This window comes from Miscanthus floridulus, chromosome 8, assembly GCF_019320115.1.
Source record: "Miscanthus floridulus cultivar M001 chromosome 8, ASM1932011v1, whole genome shotgun sequence".
Lineage (NCBI taxonomy): Eukaryota > Viridiplantae > Streptophyta > Magnoliopsida > Poales > Poaceae > Miscanthus > Miscanthus floridulus.
Genome location: NC_089587.1, coordinates 188,909,758 through 188,919,865, shown reverse-complemented (window position 1 = coordinate 188,919,865; position 10,108 = coordinate 188,909,758).

The window sequence follows — 10,108 nt, the reverse complement described above, 5'->3', positions numbered from 1 at the left end:
GTGTGTGAACAGTGACAGCCGGAGCGCCGCCAAAGAGGCCTTTATAGATGGCAAAAAAAACTCAAGAACAAGAGTCACTGCTCTCCTTCTAAGTTCTAACCCAAGCCTTCTCTCGCACACAAAATGAGAGACCTCAGAGGATCGCACACAAAACAAGAGTCTGCGCATTTGCTTTTCTGGTCTAGCCGCCGCCCGCCGGCGGACCATGGTGCCCTCCACCATCCGGCGTCCTTCACCAAGGTAAGGGCCCTTTCTCCCTCTCTTTATTTCTCCCGATCTGCATCTTCTATGGCTCCAGCCGTGGTAGGGGGCAGTGGCCTCCACATTGGCCGTCCTAAAAATGAGGTATATGCGATCTCTCCCTCCCCCTCTGATTTCTCCCACCAGATTCTTCTTCTACAGTTCCTGTCGTGCTGGAGGGTGACTCGTGGCCTGAAACCATCACGAGACTCCTTCTGCACAGCCTGTGACTGGTGCAAGCGGGTGAGCAGCACAGGGCCTATAGCACTTGGCGGGTGCAACGTGCAGGGCCCCCCAACTCCTTTGGTGTAGTAAGCCGTACCCGTTTTGTGTTCTCCTCCTCCTGATCTGGCTCCCCAAATTGGTTTGATTTGTATATAGCCTCTCAAATGTGCATGGGCCTGCAACTGTTGTGTTGGCTGTTGGGATAGTATCCTCGAAAGGTTCCTTAACATTTGTGTCGCCAATGTACGTAAATGTATCGGTACATGCTGTAGATTTCTAGAGGCTGGAATACAAAACTATTTGATTTTTAGAAGAAAAAAAAAACATTTGTTCTATGCCTTAGGTTCAGATACATCAGGTTTTGTTCATGCCGTTCATGATTATGGAATAGTTGGTTCTTCCTATATTCTCATATACTGTATAGCCCTCTGAAAATATCTACTTTTGCACACTGGGCTTCTTCTACCAAAAAGTCTTTGGTTTTTAGTTCAGAGTAGGTATCTGCTTCATGCCATGGCATTGATGAGTTATTTCTTAATTTTGTATTCAGTGGGTTTCTGGTCAATATTTCTCGGCCATTTGAGACTGATGATTGGAATTCCCATATATTCAGGACAGTGAGAACCATGCTCAAGAGTAAACATTACCTCAGGTTGCATTTGATTTCCTAATGTGTCAATCAACAATAAAGAATATTTCACTCTACGGAGATTTATTTACAGTTCAGACAATGAAAATGAAATTGAAATTGTTTCATCAGAAAAATTGAAAATGAAATTGAATGGTATACATAAGTGGTAGGTCACTCATCTGACAAATGTGGGATTAAACCTGATGGCCAGCAGCCCGTGTATTTTAATCAATGTTCCAAAGAACCAGCTGTTATGAATCCCTTTTAGGTTTTAAGTCAGAGCCTTGCTTATAAACCAATTCTACTCCTTTTCCCCCTTTATGTGCCAAAACAATATTTCTTGCTAATCTCACCATTGTTTAGTTCGATGATCTATTGAATCCCAGTTTACTTCACTTCGATCTTTGTCTAAATCCTATTTTGTTTTAGGCATTTATCATCACTACAGGCCGGTTAGGTACTCTTCTGTGGTCAGCCACCCGATTCTTCATCGTTTCAGAGTTGCATCATCCCATCACACCTTGGGATGCATGAACGAATGTTTTCAAAGACACGAACCATGGAAAGTGATGTATCAAAGACACCATATCGCATTTATCATCAACACTTCACTTCAACACCATATGGCTGCAATGAGAATTAGCAAGCCTGTAGTGATGTACCTAATAGTATACCTGCTGCACTAGACGTTGCAACGGAAATCCAAGGCATCAATGAAAGGGATGGAACAGTATATAGACACTTAGGTTTGTTGATTTATGCGCAGTCAAAAGAGGGAAAGTGTTCATACATGTTACCTTAAGTATTTTTTTCCTTTCATGCCTATGCTAAAATTGAAATTGGTTTTAAACATCTGTATTTCTAGATTGCTATAGCCTGTTCGTTTGGCTGTGGCTTGTCGTAAACGATCGTAAATTTTCAGCCGGAACAGTATTTTTCTCTCACACAAATCAGCCAGCAGTACTTCTTCACGAACCAGCAACGATACGAACCAGCCAACCGAACAGGCTTATGTCTTCAGCCATCCCCAGATGTTAAAAAGGATCTTTCTGATAGTTCCTTGGTTTGCCTCCTATAACTGCAGGTCAACTAAGTAGAACTTCTCTATGCACATCTGCGCTCTGCGCCCTCCTGTGCTGTCTTTGGACTGCCTCTTTATGCTCCTCCAGTTTCTCCAACCTTGAGGAGGCCCTGATACAGAATAGGAGAGGCTGTAGGTCATTTTTGTTCTATATTTGTGCATGCTTCCTTATGTTGACAATCTTAGGCCTCCAGGTCTCAAATTTTAATCTGGATGTCTAATATGAATACTGGAGGCATGAAAAAAAATATAATGTGTGGTTACATTTACCCAAAAAAAAATCAAGGCATATCTTTTGTACCTTTCTTCCATATGCAATTTGTGTTTCTTTGTGTTTCCTTCTCTCTTCACGTTAGTCCTTACATTCATTGTTATTGTTTGCTGACGCATTGCACAAGGTGATACACAACAACGGTTCATGTGGGTTTGGTGTTCTCTATCTTCAGACAAATACTTGGCAGGTCATTGTATTATTATGAAAGACAAATGAAGTTTGCTGCCTTCGGCTTGGACTTGAAAATAGATTGTTATCCTCATGTACATACCGTGACAATCGGATTGATGGACCATCTTTATTTATTTATTTTTGGCATACATGAGTACTACGTACAAGAAACTAAAGTGATGTACTATCCAGATTAGGCCTTATTAGTGTACAGGCCTGTTCGCGTGTCCTTAAATCCGGCTTAATCCGCTTTTTTTTTGTTTTTCTCACAAATTTATCCAGATTCCTCTAAATTTCTCTAAAATTCCTGCCAGCGAACGGGCCATAATCTAACCTGCTGCCAGCTCTCCTGTGTTAGAAGACTTTGTTCCATTTTGCGCTAACAAAACACGCGTGTCCACACCAGCGGGCGAGGCGGAGCGCGCCTATCATCCTAGTATTTATTTATAACAGAAAAAATGCCTTGTTCGCATCTGGTTTTGTTGTGCGATTCTCTGTTCACTTTCATGTATACATTTGCTGTGTTCAGTATAATACTACTACTATTTGGAGAAAATTACATATTTAGGACTCCAAATGGACACTTGGTTTTTTTATCTATTTGGTGTATTTTCTCTATTTTTAATCTTTATACATGTATTTTGGCACATGGACCGTATCCTTTGCCGATCGTTCCCCAGCTCGGTTAGGTCGGAGAACACATCCAGGTCCTGCTTCCTCCTGCGCAACCGGATCGGCTCTGTCTTCCGCGCCGGCGCCAACGTCGCCGTCGGCTTCATCAAGACGCTCCCGTCACCGCAGCAGCAGGTTCAAGCTGCGGGCGATGCTCTCGTCATCGCAGGCGGCGTCCTCCGTCCCATCCGACAGCGAGGGCTTGGACGACAGTGGCGGAGCTAGGATCTTGCAGCAGGGTATTCCATGTAGAAAAAAGTTATTACACGATGGTCGCGCGACGCGTGGAGCACCCACGCCGGCGTCGGAGAGGAAGAAAAAGGCGCCTAGGGTTCTGAGGCGACGGGAGAAGGCGGATGGGCGGGGCCGACGGCGGGGCGTCGCGGCAAAGCTCGTCGGCGCCCTACCCTGGGATTAGGGTGGGCGGCGGCAAGGGCGAAGACGAGGAGGCCGCCGGTGCGCCACCCTGTGGTTAGTAGATGGCGGGGCGGAGTGGCGGGGGTGGGAGGTGGGCGGCGCGGCTGGCGGCGAGGCCGCTGCTGGCCAGGGCGCCTAGGGAGGAGGCGAGGTGGGGGAGAAAGCTAGGGCACGCGGAGAGAAAGAACAGCGCGTGAGGAGGAAGACATTAACGTCTTAACTCGTCCATACAAGTGCTAGCTTTCTTCCACAATACAAATATGCTAGTGCTAACACATTTCTTTTTCATGTGCATTACAATTTACAAACAGAATGTAAAAAGAAATAATAAAATTATTTTTAGAATTTCATCACGATACTAAACAAAGTAGCACCCAATAGCATGGACAAATAAATTTGTTTAAATTGCAGCAAACACATAGACATATATTGCTTCACTCATTCTAAATTTCATCAATTAAGATTGTGAATTGTGATTCATTCTAAATTAGAGGAGATGCGCTGCTTGTCTGCTTACTGCTACTGGCCACCGGCCGCTACCGCCTCAAGGCAGCACCGCAGTCTGCAGTAGCATCCGCTCTTCGGGATGCAGATGCGCCGCCGCTCAGGCCACTGCCGCCGCTAGCTCGGGACACGGTACGCGAGGTGCTGAACAAGCAGCGAAGGGAGCAACGCTGGCCACTATAGGTCTGTTTCTTATGGCCTTGTGGGCTGATCATCCATGGGCTTTTGGTCCAATTAGACAGCAGAATGTACATATATATTATGTATATTTATTTTTTCTTACCAAAATCTTAGGTATTCCATGGCATTCAGGGGAATACCCCTGGCGCCACCCATGTGGACGAGGACGTGCTCATCCCCGGCCTACCGACCCGGTTCACGTACGACGACCTGGACGCCGCGACGAACGGCTTCAGGTGGCATATCGTCTCCGACGGGTTCGGCTCAGTGTTCCGCGACGAGCTCCCCGAACGAAGCATCGTGGCGGTGAAGCGGATACGATCTGTGAAGGATACAATTCATGTGCCAAAATACATGTATAAAGATTAAAAATTATAGAAAATATACCAAATGGCTAAAAATCAAGGAAAAACATTTGGAGTCCTATTTTTACGAAGTCAACGTTTGAATTCCCAAAACTGTAGAGCGCGAGGATTGAAGTCCTAAATATACAATTTTCTCTATTATTTGGCCTATCATGTTCAATATGTTTGTTCTGTTCAATTATTAAGATATTGAGGCAATTTGCTGTTTTGCTAGCGTCATTTCTCCTAAAGAAATGACGAGGGCATCAAGAATTTTTTGTATGCAGAAAAGCATTCGCTATTACAATTTTCTAAATTTTAAAATCTACCATTACAATTCACGCATTTCCAAACTTGCTATTCCTTGCCCATTTCTACGTCTCCTGGTGCCTACATCCTTAGGCGTACATATTTTCCATTTGGACCAAAATACCCCTGCTACTTCCCTTCCTCCACTCGCTGACATTTGGGAGCTGTTCTTCCTCCTTCAGTCTCCTCTCCCTCCACCTTCCTCGGCCCACTTGCCTCCCCGTGTCCGACCTCCCTCAGGCAAGGTCCGGCAAGGCCGCGCGGACCCAGGGCGATGCATCCGTAGGCGCGAGTGGCACGCATCCGAAGGATCGGGTGGGGCGCCTATTCATCACCACGTAAGCTGGCCGCGCGCGTCGTGCGGGCGCGTCCGCACGCTGCGCGGGCTAGGGACGCGTGCGGCCGCAGGGTTCGCGCGGGGGCCAGCCAAATCAGACCCTATTACCGGCCTCCGGCCAAATCGAGCGGCGATGTAGGTGCAGCCACATCGGGGGCTCAGGCAGTGGCCCAACCAGGCCCCAACCACATCGAGAAGAGGGCCATTGGGGGAAGCGCGATGCCAGATCGAGAAGTCTCCGGGGCATGTGGTCGGTGTCGCCAGGCAGCGGCCAGCCGTAACTGCTCCTGGCCTCCTGTGCTATTGCAGCAGCACCGTGCACCGGCTGAAGGTTGAAGAAGCTGGCATGTGAGGCCTACACGTCAGCAAGTGGAGGAAGGGAAATAGCAGAGGTATTTTGGTCCATACGAAAAATACGTATGAGTATAGTGGCCTGACAGTGGGTCTAGGCACCGTTGACGAAGAATTTTAATGTCAAATTTCAAAGGGAAAATGGTGTTCTTGCCCTTGTCCGGTGCTCCAATTGTGATTTTGCCCCCCCCCCCTTTTTTAACTTTGTAATTTTACCCTCGCTTTTTTCAAACGAAGCTCCCGTCTACCCCTACTTTGTAACACCGTCTAAAATGCTAGGATTAAATGGTAAAAGAAAAAGAAAAAGAAAAAGAAAAGATACCTACATCAAAAGACAGTGATACCCCTCGGTCCCTTTCTCCTTTCTCACCCGTTCGCTCGACCAGTTCCCGACGAGAAGTCGTGGCTCGCAGAAGGTTTTGCGGCCTGGCAGCGGCGTAACTACCGGCGGCGGCGCAGCTCCTCCTCCCTCCTTCCCGCTTCCCCCCCAACGTGGCTCATCCTCCCTCCTTCCCGCTCCCCCCGGCGCGTCTCCTCCCTTCGCCACACTCTGGCAGCGCGGCTCGCGTGTTAGGGTTTGGGGAGTACCGGCGGCGATGCGACTACTGGCGGCGGCGCAGCTCATCCTCACTCCGCCCCGCTCCTCCCCAGGCTCGCGCCCGCAGTGGCTGGGGCGTCGTGTGGCCTGCGGTGGGCTCCGCCCCGACCCCTCCCCCGGCTCGCGCCCGCTACGGCGCGGCTAGGGGCCTCGGCTGTAACAGAACCGACCAATTATACGAAATTAAGTAAAAAAATCATCCGCCAGGGCAGACGGTTTAGCAAACTTAAGCCCGTATAACCCGATAGTCCATGAAATCACGAAGGATTTCAAACCAACTCACATACCAGCCAAGATCGTAATAAGTTTAGCGGTCACAATCACATATTACATAAAAGTTTGCATCACAGATACATCAGAGTTTAAACATAGTTATTAAAAAACAAGTTCAAATAGAGTAGCGGAAGCCATTTGTTCAAACCACACACACTCACACGGAGTTTAAATACAGTGCCAGCTATTGATCATCTCCAACAAAAGCATCAGACGAGACGTAAGGAATGACCATGCCTATGGTCCTAAGCATCACCCATCGCAGGATAAAGGCAGTTGATACAGTAGCTGTAATACATCTGTCCATCTACAACAAGTGAGAATAAAACCCTAAGTACGAGAAGGTACTCAGCTAGACTTACCCGACATAACCAAAAATAAGTGACACCAAGGATTATGAAGGGCTTTATAGTAGGGTAGCTGACTCATTTGCAAAAGGAGGCATTTTAGCATTTCAAGAACCTTTCCAAAAGCATTATTGTCAAGTTAATTATTATTAACCTGTCGACTACATTTGCACCTATACTAGAGCAAATATGTGATTAAGCAAATAATGATAACCCATGATCATCAATAATTTTTATAATGTCATATTCATTATAACTATCCAAGTGTTCCATCAACATTACTACGATGAAGTAACTCAAGTCAAGTGCTCACTATCCAGGAGCGATGGCGATTTGAATCGATTCCTAACCAGCTGGTGATTTATTCCTTACACAAACCTCACTCACCCGCTAAAGTGAGGTATCAGTCACCGAGTCAACTATCCAGGAATCTTGAGTTTGCTAGGAACCACATGTACCCGGGGGCCGACCGACTGCACTTTGGTCTTATCATCTCGCCCCCGTGTCCTACCACACCTGCTCCGGCATAGTGCGCTGCGGGTAATCTACTCGACCCGAATAATCTCCTAGCTTCGCAGTTGAAAGGTACTTTATTCGGCCAGCTAAATATAAGGCATGCGTTTAACATGACTCGAGGCCTAACAACGGTCGGTCCTTAATCGACACAGACGGAAAACACTACAGTCCAAAACTCTGTAAGTCTCCGTCCGGTCTCAACTTTATTTAACACTTAGTTATACCATGACTACATAGTTATCCAAGCAGATCCAGATAACCACCTATAGCTCGCAGGTGACAGGAAATCACCTGACTTCTATCGGTCTAAGCCAGCTAAGCATTGACTCGACTGTGGATACCAGGGTAACAAGGATATAGTATAACAAAGATAGACAAGGTATAATGTAGCAACGGTTGCAAACAACTCTTGAACGTAATGCATCAATTAAAGTAAAGCATTTAATTAATAATTGCAAATCAGAGAGAAAATGCTTCGGGGCTTGCCTCTCTCGAAGGAGCTCGGGCGGTGATCGGGGCACTCCGGAAGTTCCTCAACGTCCTCCTCGTCTGCTTCGGTCACATCTTGCGGCTGCACCTCGAGCTGCTCCTTGGGCTCCTCGAGTATGACGACTAGGCTCTTGGTTTGTGATCCTGTATGATGCATGTGCGTAAGTGCTTATGCAAAAAGATGCATCGGATGAGATGAACACAATAGATATGCTTGAATGCAAGGTAGTCAACATCATCCAAGAACATGTACTATAAGCACATGTCATCTACTGCATTCTCTTCTACTACTAATATGCTAAGTCAACACATCTCATTAAATGCTTCAAAGATACACCAAAGCTTCACTAATTTCTTAATCATGCATAAAGCAACATTTGATTAAACCTTAATTAATAATAGATTTGAATAGCAACATCTATTTTTATAGCTTAGAAAAATCTTAGAAAATTACCATAGCACAGTACTACCCTAAGTAGTCTACCATCAGATTTTTATGGCATTTGGATGAGTGGATTAGCCCACACAAAAATAACAAGCTATGGCATGATCATGAACATGAAAATACTTTGTACCGTGAAAAGTGTCAAACAACAGATAAAATATTTTTCCTATGTTCTACACAACAAATAATCACTGTACAAAAATTATCACATGCATGTTTTATAGAAATTTTGCTCTCTAGCAAAAATAATAAAAATCAGTCATTAAAGGCACTTGAACTACATCTCACAATTTTTCTACAGGACATGCATGGCATATATTTTTCCTAGGAAGTACATTACACAAGAAGAGTAACAAACTTGGAAGCATATTTTTCTGAAACATATAGGTTTTACTACACATTTTACAAGATATTAGCAATATCAAGGATTAAATCAAGCTCTACAAAAAAGTATCTAAAAAATGACATGCAATATTTTTATCATGTAGATCTGGTGACAAGGAACCTAGCAAAATTTATTTCAACAAATTTGGAGCAAATTTGAGCAAGTTATAAATTTCCAAAGCATTTAACAGAATTCTGAAAAAGCATTTCTTAAATCCTTTTTAAAACCAGTCGACGAAAATGCTGGGTGCACCCGGTGCTGTGCACCCAGACCCGAGCCAGGGCGCTGACGAGCGGGCCCTCGTGGTTCAACGGCCCCACCTGTCGTTCAGACCGAAGCAGGGGCGACGCTGATCGGCGCGTTCTCGTCGACGGCGAGGTTCCCCGACGAAATGGAGGGCACCAACGTGCTCCCCACGTCAAACCGCATCGGATAGAGGTGAATAGGGAGGGGCGGTTCATCGGAGTGAGGCTTGTCGGCGGCAACGGCGGAGCGACGGCGCGGTTCGTCGTCGGTGGAGCGTCTCCGGCCATGGTAGGGCGAGAGGAGGTGCTCGGGAGACTCCACGGTGCAGTGCGGTGCTCGTGCGCGAGAAAGAAAGGTGGGAAGGGAAGCGGAGCGGGGGAGTCCATGGGAGCGGAGGTCATCGGCGAGCTCGGTCGTGCTCCGGCGAGCGATTCCCGTGGAAGGGACGCTTACCACGGCGAAGCGACGCGAGCACGGGGTGCGCGAGGAGGAGGCAGAGCTGCGGGCGAGATGGAGGGTTCAACGGCGAGCTAGGATGGCCGGGCGAGCTAGCTCTGGCGAGGCACGGCGCGCGGTGGAGAGGGCGGGCGCGCGCTGCTGCTGTCGCTGCTTCTGAGCGAGCGGGAGAGTGAAGTGGGGAGCGCAGCGGGGCAGCAGATGAAGGCGAGCGCTTGGAGGGCGAGGCAGGCCGGGGCTGCCGCGCGGCGTGCGTCGCCGGCGCATGGCGGCCACGCGGCGAGCGCGCCCTAACGCGGTCGGACACGGCGCGCGGGAACAGGCGCGGCGTAGGCGAGCCAGCGAGCGGGCCAGCGCGGAGGCATGCCAAGCGAGCGGGCGCGGCGCAGGGGCAGACCGAGGGAGCGAGGTGGGCTGGGCTGACTTCGGCTGGCGGGCCAAAAGGGAGGCGACGGCCCAGTAAAGGAGAGAAACCCTTTTTCAAATTCTATTTTCAAGGAATTTCCAAATATCAGTTTTTAAATACCCTTTTGAGCAAGAAAATGACTTCTTTTGAAAATGGCCCAAAAATAAAAGTTGCTTAGAATTTAATCCTCTACGACTTTGCTTTAGGGACC